Here is an 11,507-nt window from a genome sequence, read left to right on the forward strand (position 1 = left end):
AACTCAATTTTAAGTAGTACCAGTTTGGACCTAAATAATTAAAAAAGAGCCCCAAGAAAAAAGTAACTTAAGATTTAATTGGTATTATGCGTATTTTAAAGTCTTAGGAGATAATTTACTCCAAAGTAATACATAATTCATAATTTTCGAGTTTTAAAACTAATCTCTTCCTACATTTTCTATTAGCTTCACAAACTCAATGTTATTTCGTTCTGAATGTTTAGAACATGTTTAGTACAAGGCATTTGTTAAACTATGCCCAGTATCTCGTGTATTTTTTCACATTGTCTTATATATACATTCTATTTTTTTTTTTTTTTAGTAATCTCTACACCCAATGTGGGGCTCAGACTTACGACTCTGAGATCAAGAGTTGCACGCTCCTCTGGTTGAGCCAGCCAGGTGCCTGTATATACTTTTTTTGGGGTGAGGAGGATACAAATTTATATTTTAGAAATGAAAACAAAAAGAAAATTTCCCACTGCAAAGTCAAAACCATCCTTTTAAACAGTAAAACTCAAAGGGTATATGTATAACAGAAAGCTGTTTCACTCTTTTTTTGGTAGTAGAAACCTCAGAATAAGAATACTAGATGGATATGTATTTATGGGAGGCTTTTTTGTTTGCACTTGTCAGTGCATTTTAGACTAAAACTTTTACTTATATTGCTCCTTAGGAAAGCAAACGAACAATACTACACAGCACCTTAACATATAATTTTTGGTTCAAAATTTAAAATCCATTATCTCCATGCTATATGGCTTATTTTAAGAAATACTTTTACATGCTATATGACTTATTTTAAGAAATATTTCATTCCTTCTAAGGAAAACAAATACAAGTAATATTTTTCTATATTTATATTTTATAATACACACACAAAAAACAAGATTTGACTGGCTTAACAAAGTCATAAAATGAATCTTATCCACAGGTTTCAATAAATATATCCTTGCCAGTGATGTGGAACCACCCAGCACATGAAAAACAAGGTCTAGAGTCAGTCTAAAACTTCTATACCACCCAATTATGCCATGGTTGACTGTGAAGAAGGTCAGTGAGGTAAACTTATGTAGTTTTTGTAGGATGCTTACTGAGAAGAAAAGAACAGTTCTGAAATCTAAAAGGACTTTTAAGAAGGAAGTTTCAGCAGTATTTTCATATAGTTTAAGCAAAGCATAGATCAAAAGACATAATGGAGCTACTAGAGAGAGTCCATCATTATCCAGAAAAGAATGGGCTCAATAACAGTTGGAAATAGGATAAAATAGGATAGAAAAATTTCATGTTGTTTTTCAAGCATTCATTAATTCATTCAAAAATTAATGTTCACTTTCTCACAATCATTAGGATAGCTACTCTTAAAAAAAAAAAAGGAAGAGAACAAAAGAAAAGAACAAGTGTTAGTGAGGATGTGGAGAAATTGAAATTCTTGTGCACTATTGGTGGGAATGTAAAATAGTGTAGCTGCTGTGAAAACCAAGGTTTTGTTGTAGCTCACAAAATAGAAAATATAATCACCAAATAATCCAGCAATCCCAAAAGAATTGAAAATGGAGTCTTAAAAGGATATTTGTATACTCATGTTCATAGCAGCATTATATTCACAATAGCTAAAGGGTGGAAGCAACCCAAGTATCTATACATGGATAAATGGATAAATGAAATATGGTATACATGGACAATGGGATATCACTTAGCTTTTAAAAGGAAAGTATTAAAATAGCCAAGAAAGCAGAAAGTAGGAATGTGGTTGCCAGGAGCTGCAAAAGTGTGGGGGAGAAATGGGGTATTGCCATTAATTTTCAGTTATGTAATATGAGTAAGTTCTAGAAAGCTACTGTACAAATCACACCTAAAGTTAACAATACTGTGTTGTACACTTACAAGTTTGTTAAGAGGGTAGATATCATGTTAAATATTCTTAAAAAAAAAGAAGGAAATCTTGACACAGGTTATAACATGGATGAAACTTGAAGAGGACTTTATGCTAAGCAAAATAAGTCAGTCATAAAAAGAAATACCATATGATTCCACTTATATAAGGCACCTAGAGTGGTCAAATTCATAGAGACTAAAACTAGAATGGTGGGCAAATATCATTCTCAATGGAGAAAAACTGAGAGCTTTTCTGCTAAGGTCAGGAACATGGCAGGGATATCCATTATCACCACTGCTATTCAACATAGTACTAGAAGTCCTAGCCTCAGCAATCAAACAACAAAAAGAAATTAAAGGCATCCAAATCAGCAAAGAAGAAGTCAAACTATCACTCTTTGCAGATGATATGATACTATATGTGGAAAACCCAAAAGACTCCACTCCAAATCTGCTAGAACTTGCATAGGAATTCAGTAAAGTGTCAGGATATAAAATCAATGCACAGAAATCAGTTGTATTTCTTTACACCAACAGCAAGACAGAAGAAAGAGAAATTAAGGAGTCCATCCCATTTATAATTGCACCCAAAACCATAAGATACATAGGAATAAACCTATCAAAGAGGCTAAGAAAATATACTCAGAAAACTATAAAGCACTCATGAAAGAAATTGAGGAAGACACGAAGAAATGGGAAAATGTTCCATGCTCATGGACTGGAAGAACAAATATTGTGAAAATGTCTATGATACCTAAAGCAATCTACACATTTAATGCAATCCTTATTAAATCCCATCCATTTTTTTTTCAAAGAAATGGAACAAATAATCCTAAAATTTGTATGGAACCAGAAAAGACCTCAAATAGCCAGAGGAATATTGACAAAGAAAGCCAAAGTTGGTGGCATCACAATTCCAGACTTCAAGCTCTATTACAAAGCTGTCATCATCAAGACAATATGGTATTGGTGCAAAAAGAGACAGATAGGTCAATGGAACAGAATAGAGAGCCCGGAAATTTACCCTCAATTCCATAGTCAATTAATCTTTGACAAAGTAGGAAAGAATGTCCAATGGAAAAAAGGCAGTCTCTTCAACAAATGGTGTTGGGAAAATTGGACAGCCACATGCAGAAAAATGAAATTGGACCATTTCCTTACACCACACATGAAAAGAAAATAGACTCAAAATGGATGAAGGACCTCAATGTGAGACAGGAATCCATCAAAATCCTTGAGGAGAACACAAGCAGCAATCTCTTCGACCTCAGCCATAGCAACTTCTTCCTAGAAACATCACCAAAGGCAAGGGAAGCAAGGACAAAAATGAACTACTGGGACTTCATCAAGATCAAAATCTTTTGCACAGGACACAAAAGCAAAAGACAACTGACAGAATGGGAGGAGATAATTGCAAACGACATATCAGATAAAGGGCTAGTATCCAAAATCTATAAAGAACATATCAAACTCAACACCCAAAGACCAAATAATCCAATCAAGAAATGGGCAGAGGACATGAACAGACATTTCTGCAAAGAAGACATCCAGATGGCCAACAGACACGTGAAAAAGTGCTCCACATCACTCGGCATCAGGGAAATACAAATCAAAACCACAATGAGATACCACCTCACACCAGTCAGAATGGCTAAAATTAACAGTCAAAAAATGACTGATGCTGGAGAGGATGTGGAGAGAGGGGAACTCTCCTGCACTGTGGGTGGGAATGCAAGCTGGTACAACCACTCTGGAAAACAGCATGGAGGTTCCTCAAAATGTTGAAAATAAACTACCCTATGACCCAGCAATTGTACTACTGTGTATTTACCCTAAAGATACAAACGTAGTGATCCAAAGGGGCATGTGCACCCGAATGTTTATAGCAGTAATGTCTACAATAGCCAAACTATGGAAAGAACCTAGATGTCCATCAACAGATGAATGGATCAAGAAGATGTGGTATATATACACAATGGAATACTATGCAGCCATCAAAAGAAATGAAATCTTGCCATTTTTGATGACATGGATGGAACTAGAGGGTATCATGCTTAGTGAAATAAGTCAATCAGAGAAAGACAACTATCATATGATCTCCTTGATAGAGGAAGTGGAGATGCAGTGTGGGGGGTTTGGGGGTAGGAAAAGAATAAATGAAACAAGATGGGATTGGGAGGGAGACAAACCATAAGAGACTCTTAATCTCACAAAACAAACTGAGGGTTGCCAGGGCAGGGGGTTAGGGAGAGGGTGGTGGGGTTATGGACATTGGGGAGGGATTGTACTATGGTGAGTGCTGTGAAGTGTGTAAACCTGGCGATTCACAGACATGTACCCCTGGGACTATTAATGCGCTATATGTTAATAAAAAATGTTTAAAAAAATAGAATGGTGGTGGTCAAGGACTGAAGGAAGAGTAAATGGGGCATCATTTAATGAGTATGGAGTTTCAGTTTTGCAAGATAAAAAGAGTTCTGGAGATCTATTGCCCAATAATGTGAATATATTTAACAGTACTAAACTGTACACTTAAAAATAGTTAAAATGGTAAATTTTATGTTATGTGAATTTTGCCACAGTAAAAAGTTAAAAATAGCTTAAAAAAATATTGTTGAAGAGACATCTGGGTGGCTCAGTTGGTGAAGCATCTGACTCTTGGTTTTGGCTCAGGTCATGATCCCAGGGTTGTGAGATCGAGCTGCACATTGGACTTCATGCTCAGCGTGGAGTCTACTTGTCAATGTCCCTCTGCTCTTCCCCCTACATGTGCTCTCTCTGTCTCAAATAAATAAATAAAATATTTTTAATAAAAAGTTATTGTTGAATGTCCACTATGGGCTGAAAAACACATTATATGTTGAGGATAAGACAAAAAAAATATGATCTAGTAATTTTCACTACTGGTATTTACCCAAACAGTACAAAAACATTACTTTGGAGGGATACATGCACCCTTATGTTTATTGCAGCATTATTTACAGTAGCCAAACTATGGAAGCAGCCCAAGTGTCCATGGATAGATGAATGGACAAAGGAGAGGTGGTATATATACACAAGGGAATATTATTCAGCCATAAAAAGAATGAAATCTTGCCATTTGCAACAGCATGGATCTGGAGAGTATGATGCTAAATGAAACAAGTCATTCAGAGAAAGACGAATACCAAATGATTTCACTCATATGCAGAATTTAAGAAACAAACAAACAAAAAGAAAAACAAGAAAGGAAAAAAGAGAGAAAGAGAAACAAACCAAGAAAAGGATTCTTAGCTATAGAGAACACATTGATATTAACCAGAGAGGAGTTGGGGAGAGGGTGCTGGGGATTAAGGAATGCACTTGTCATGATGAGCACTGGGTGTTGTATGGAAGTGTTGAATATATATCACTATATCAATATCACTATATTGTACATCTGAAACTAATCTTTCACTGTATATGAACTACACTGGAATTAAAAAAAAAGATATGATTCCTTTCCTCAAGAGGTTTAGAGTGGAGACAGGCAAAGAAACAATAGCATTTGTGTATGCATGTGGAAAATTCACAGGGGATAGAGCACCTAAATCTATGTAAGGTGGTTACTGAGTCTTTGCAATTAAGACTGAAGAATAACCAAGAAATATTATATTTGAGATTTTCTTCCATACTAGCTGTCTGACCTTAAGCAAATTTTTAAATCTTTCTGAATCTCAATTTCCTCATCAATAAACATGGGACTGACCTATGTCAGAGATTAATTGAAAGGATTACATGAAATAATACATGTAAAGTTCCTAGCACAGTTTCTGGTACACAGTACTACACAGTAAATTATATCCATTACTATTAGTACTGTTCTTTCATTATTTTTATTACTGTTGTTTTATTTGGGCATCAGCTTTTCCTTTTGCATTGCTAAATTTTGCTGCTTTCAACCTCACTTTTACTTTGGTATCTATTCTTCTTTTCTTATCCCACTCTCTCAATCCAGTCTCTCTCTCATCATTTATCACCTGGGCAATTACAAAAGGATTCTCACTTTTCTTATTGTTATCTTCTAAACCATCCTTTAAATTGTAGCTAGAGCCCTTCGGATTTTGAATTTCTTAGAAAATAGTTCAGATCACGTGACTGACCTCTTTAAGAATTTTTGAACTTTCATTGCTCACAAAGTAACATCTGAATTCCTTAGCATGCTGGTTTGAGCTCTCCTAAGTCAACCACTACCTATCTTTTCATTTTTTTTTTTGGTCACTACAACATGTGATGCTTTTCTTTATCCAGCTACAATGGACTGTTTTCCATTTCCCAAATATGTAGTGCATTTTGCCACTTTATGCTTTTATATACAGCATTTCCTTTGGTTGAATTAACATTCTTCTTCACCTTTCCAAATTATTTTCTTCTTTCTTATCCCAGTTCAAATATCACCTCTGAATTTCATTGTGCATGGCAATTTGTATATCAATGTAATAGTTTATTCCCCCTAGGATTAACTTCCCTATTATTTTTGCGTTGCCCAAAAAATATAATGTAAAATCTGAACTTGGCCTTCTGAATCACCCATGATATGATTCTTTTAAGTCCATTTATAACTGTTCACTTGCAAATATCACTGGCTTCAACAAGCAGCTAACTCTTCAATTCTTCTCCTATACAAAGCCATTTCAATATTCAAGGACTACCATGAGTCCTCAGTGAGACTTTCCCCAAAACCTCCCCCGCAGAGATCACTCCTGATGTGAAATACTGTAATACCCTTGCCAGAACCACTCGCTTTTCTTTGGAATGCTCTGTATATTGGCATTCGGTTTGTATTAACCTTCCAATTAAATTGTTTTTCAAGAAAAGAAAGAATCTTAAGTTTCTTTGTATTCCCAGCATCTCACACTGTCTCCCAGATAATAAATGTTTGTTCAGGTGGTTGTTTTAGAGAAGGGCTCAAAGAGATTTCAGAGTCATTTTGTCTCCTTATTTTACAGAGGAGGAAATTAGAAAAACAAAGAACAAAAAAATTAGAACAAATTAGAACAAAGAACAGGGTAAGGTGTTTAGGAAAGTCCAGCCAGTTAATGGCAAAATGCAAAAAAAGAACTTCAGGTTTAAGATTCTTTTGTTGATAATTTGAGACTGCTTAAGATATTATTTTAAATTTTGTAAGAGTTTTTTAAAATTAACATATAATGTATTATTTGTTTCAGGGGTACAGGTCTGAATCATCAACACAATTCACAGCACTCACCATAGCACATAGGCTCTCTAATGTCCATTACCCAGCCACCCTATCCCCCCCACCCAGCAACCCTGTTTGTTTCTCAGTTTGAGATTAAGAGTCATAAGACAGATTTTGAAATATTTATTAAGAGTATATTTTCAAAATGTTTTCTTGATTAGTATGGAAGCCAATTTAGTTGTTTTTTTTTTTTTTCTTGACGATTCTATTTGTTTATTTGAGAAAGAAAGAGAGAAAGAAAGAAAGAAAGAAAGAGCGAGCATGATCGGGGGGCAGAGGGAAAGGGAGAAGCAGAATCCCCAGCGAGCAGGGAGCCTGATGCAGGACCCTGGGATCATGACCTGAGCTGAAGGCAGACAATTAACCAACTGAGTCACCCAGGTGCCCCACGAATTTAGTTTTAAATGGAAAAGGTGACTACATACAACCTGATAACATTGAGGCAGAAGAAAACCTGATAATATTAAGGCAGAAGAAAAAATTTGCCACTATTTTTTAAATAAAAAATAATTTTTAAAATAAAAAAGCATGAACTTAAAAAAAAAGATAAAAAGCTATGGTATAGTTCCACAACAACATATATGCAAATAATGCCATTGAATTATATACTTTAAAATGGTTAAAATGTCAAATTTTATGTTCTATATTTTTATCATAATTAAAGAAAACAAATAACATAATATAGCAAAACCCACTGAGTTGTCCACTTTAAGTGGCTGAACTGTATATGTGAAGCATTATGTCAATAAATCTGTTTTTAAAAATAAGAAAAAAGAGATTCATATTTTCTCAGACTTAATGTTATAGTTATCACTGAAAATAAATGAGAAATTTTGAAGTGTTACTCTGTAGTCTTCAACCAACTACCTATATTTTCTTCTGTAGATAAACGCTGATGTTTTGTGTTTATGCCATCAAAAGAAGATATACTTTCACATTTTAACCTATTGAATCTTTTGATCTTTGATTCAAAGATACACTGTTGCCTACTGACCTATGACAATTTGGCTGGTCACCAACTATTATACTCTTTTGGCAAATACCTTACTTTCCACAGTTAGAGGTCGGTAAGGGCTATGGTTTCTCTACTCCATAACCTGGTTAAAAGTAAGAAGTTACCGTGTTAAAATAAAACAATTTAGATTGGTTTATGTCCAACCTACGTTAATGAACAGACAGATACAAAGCCAGTTACATAATGAATTTTGTAGCTCATAAGAGTCCCACCCTCTATCCTCAGGTAGTCCAACAAGACCCCGGAGGCAGAAGCAATGATATTCCCAAGGTAGTAATGGTCAATCTTATTCTTGGGTCAGAGACTTTCTGGATACAATGGTAGGAGGGATGCAAGACTGACCACACAGATATTATAACATACAGAAGTAGTTTAGAGTGACTCATTTTAGCAATTAAGCCTCATTCACAATTTAGGTGATTTAGTGGTGATGTGGCAGACCACTTACAAATAACTTTAACTCACCCTTGATTTTAAAAGTGAGAAGTAATAATGCTAATAATAATCTATCATATAGTGAGTATGTACTATGGGTCAGGTATAGTCTTTTTTATAATTTTTAATTTTTTATAAACATATATATATATATATATATATTTTAGTCTTAATCTGGATTTCTACTACAGCAGGCATGAGAATTTATTCAAAGAAGGTTATTTAAAGAAGCAGGAGTATAGTAGTGGGTGGAAACAATGAAACAGGGAGAAACAAAAAGAGACTAAAAGGTGTATTATGAGTTCTCAAAATAGTAGGCCTCAGGGACCCCAGTACATTTAAAATTTTGAGAGCCTCCAAAATGTGTGTGTGTGTGTGTGTGTGTGTGTGTTTTATTTATTCAGGTGGCACTAGAATTGAGTCTTAGGTGGTAGACAGGGCTTCAAATGGAAAAGTTTTAGAAGGGACATTCCTAGATGGGTTAAAAATGTACAAAGTCATGTCTACTCTTTAATAGAAAACATAAAGAGAAACAAAAACAATGTTCACAGTTGTGCAAAAGATGAGAAATACCTTAAATATGTACAAATGAGAAAAATAGTTAAGTAACAATGGTAGTCTCACATTTTTTAATAATATGCAGTAATTAAAGCAATATTCTACACCAGCAATTTTTAAGTGTTTTGGCCTTAGGATTCATTTGTATTTTTAATAATGATTTAAGACCCTAAACACTCTAAGGAGTTTTTGTGTAAAGAGTTTATATCAAATGCTATTTACCATATTAAAAATTTAACTGGAAAAATGTAAAATAATTATTTACTAATTCACATAAATATGGCAATAATAAACTCACTTTATGTTAACATAAATGATGCACTTAAGATAAAAAATATATTTTTCAAAATGAATTATAATGTCGCACTAAAAGTGCAATTGTTTTACTTTTTTTGCAAAACTCTTTAATGTTTAATATAATACAAGTCCTTGCCTTCTCCAATGATAAGCGTTTCTTTTTTTTCCCCCACTGTTAAGAGTTTCTAGAAATTAGAATCATCCTTCTTTTCCCGGTATACAAGGAGAGACACCCTTACAAATAGAGATTTCCCATGCAAATGTAAATATCTCTCACAAAAGGGTAACTTCTGTTCAGTTTTCAGAGTTTCTACTGAGTCTGCTGTTTCTTAAAAATAATCAGCCTAAAATAATCCTTAGGCCAAAGAGACATATTTTGGGGTGGTAAATTCTGTTCCCATTCAGTAAGTGTGTGTTTGTACTACAATTATATATATAATCCTCACAAGTATGGTAGGTTAATGTTATATTCATTTTATAAATAAGGATATTAAAACTCAGTGAGGTAAATTTTCTTGTTCAAGTTTATACAGCTGGTAATTGGTGTATAATTACCAATAATTATAATTTCCCAATGCCTGAGAAACATTAGTTCAGAAAAGGAAGACCTCTGGGCAACCTGATACTTGTTTATATTACGTATCTCTCCATAGAAATAATGCAGAAGAAGCAAAGAGGCATTGACACAAAAAAAGTTAAAACCTCTGGGAGTGGTTCCTGCTCTTCTGGTATCATAATACCATGAGGCATTTCTATACACTTATCTACCAGCAAATAATCCCATAGGCATAATATCTTATTAAGACTTAACCTTTCCTTTATAAAGAAATATGAACTTAAAACTAAAGCCTTACTTATAACAGTTGTTATCAGGCATTTGGTATATGTTTAATGGTTCCTGCTGTTTCCTCAAAGTAAATATAATCCTATAGCACCTGATTTTCTTCCAAGTCTATCATCAGACCTCACCTACAGATCCTCAGGGACACTTAGCCCTTAACTACTTCCTTTGGTTTTCCTTTCAGTACCTTTATTTTATAAAACAATCATTGCTTCCTTTAAAATGTGTTCTTCGAAAATAAAATCGCCACTGTGTAAAGTAGAAAAAAAATAAATAAAATCACCAACTTAACTCCTGGGGAAAAGTAGAATCGAATCAAATGTTTAACAAGACTTTGAGAGTATCACCTAATCTACTCTCTCCACTGTTTCCCTCCTTTTATTTAGCAGATTTGGAAATACAGACCAAGCAAAAAAAAATATGAATTTTCAAGGTAATAAAGTAATTTAATGGCAGAGTTGGTAGTAGATAGGTTTACCTTCTAAGAACCCCCCAGGTAGACAAGAGAAACATACAATTTGGGACACAAAAGAAGAGTTATCTAGCAAGGTGAGAGCTAAAAGAGACTGTAGGGTAGTAACAGATGATTATGGGCATTTGTAAAATCAGTAAAAAAAAAAAAAAAAGTTATCTTATTTCTGGGAGTGCAGGTATCTCTATGAGATCCTGATTTCAATTCATTTGGATATATACCCAGAAGTGGGATTGCTGAAGCATATGCTTGTTTTATTTTTTAGGAACTCCCATACTGTTTTCTACAGTGCTGTACCAATTCTTGTATTTCCATCTTTCATCTGGGTCTGGAGGAGGAAAAAGCAGGAGGTGGGGAACTACAGAGTTAGAAAAATGAGAATGGAAATGATAATTGTGTCAGATGTTTAAAAATGCTGATTATTTCAATAACTCTTAAGGTCTGCTAACTCATCTGTTAGACCAGAGTTTAGGCAAGTCACTAAAAATATTTGGAATTCAATATGGTTATGTCCATCAAGGTAGACTAGGTTATGTTGCAGCAACAAACAACCCTCTAATCCCAGTGACTTAAAACAAGTTTACTGTATACTCAGATGATGTATCCATCAGTGTTCTACCGGAGCGCGGGTGTGGTGCTCTGTTATTCTAGTTACTCAGTCTCCTAAATTATCAGGAACAGGCAACTTCTTGTAACATTGCCTGTCACTGTGCCAGAGGTAAGAGAGAAGTGACACAGTCACTTCTGTGTACATTAATCAGAGAGAACCAGTCACACAGCCTACAGAATCACA

This window comes from Mustela erminea, chromosome X (genome assembly GCF_009829155.1).
Source record: "Mustela erminea isolate mMusErm1 chromosome X, mMusErm1.Pri, whole genome shotgun sequence".
Classification (NCBI taxonomy): Eukaryota; Metazoa; Chordata; class Mammalia; order Carnivora; family Mustelidae; genus Mustela; species Mustela erminea.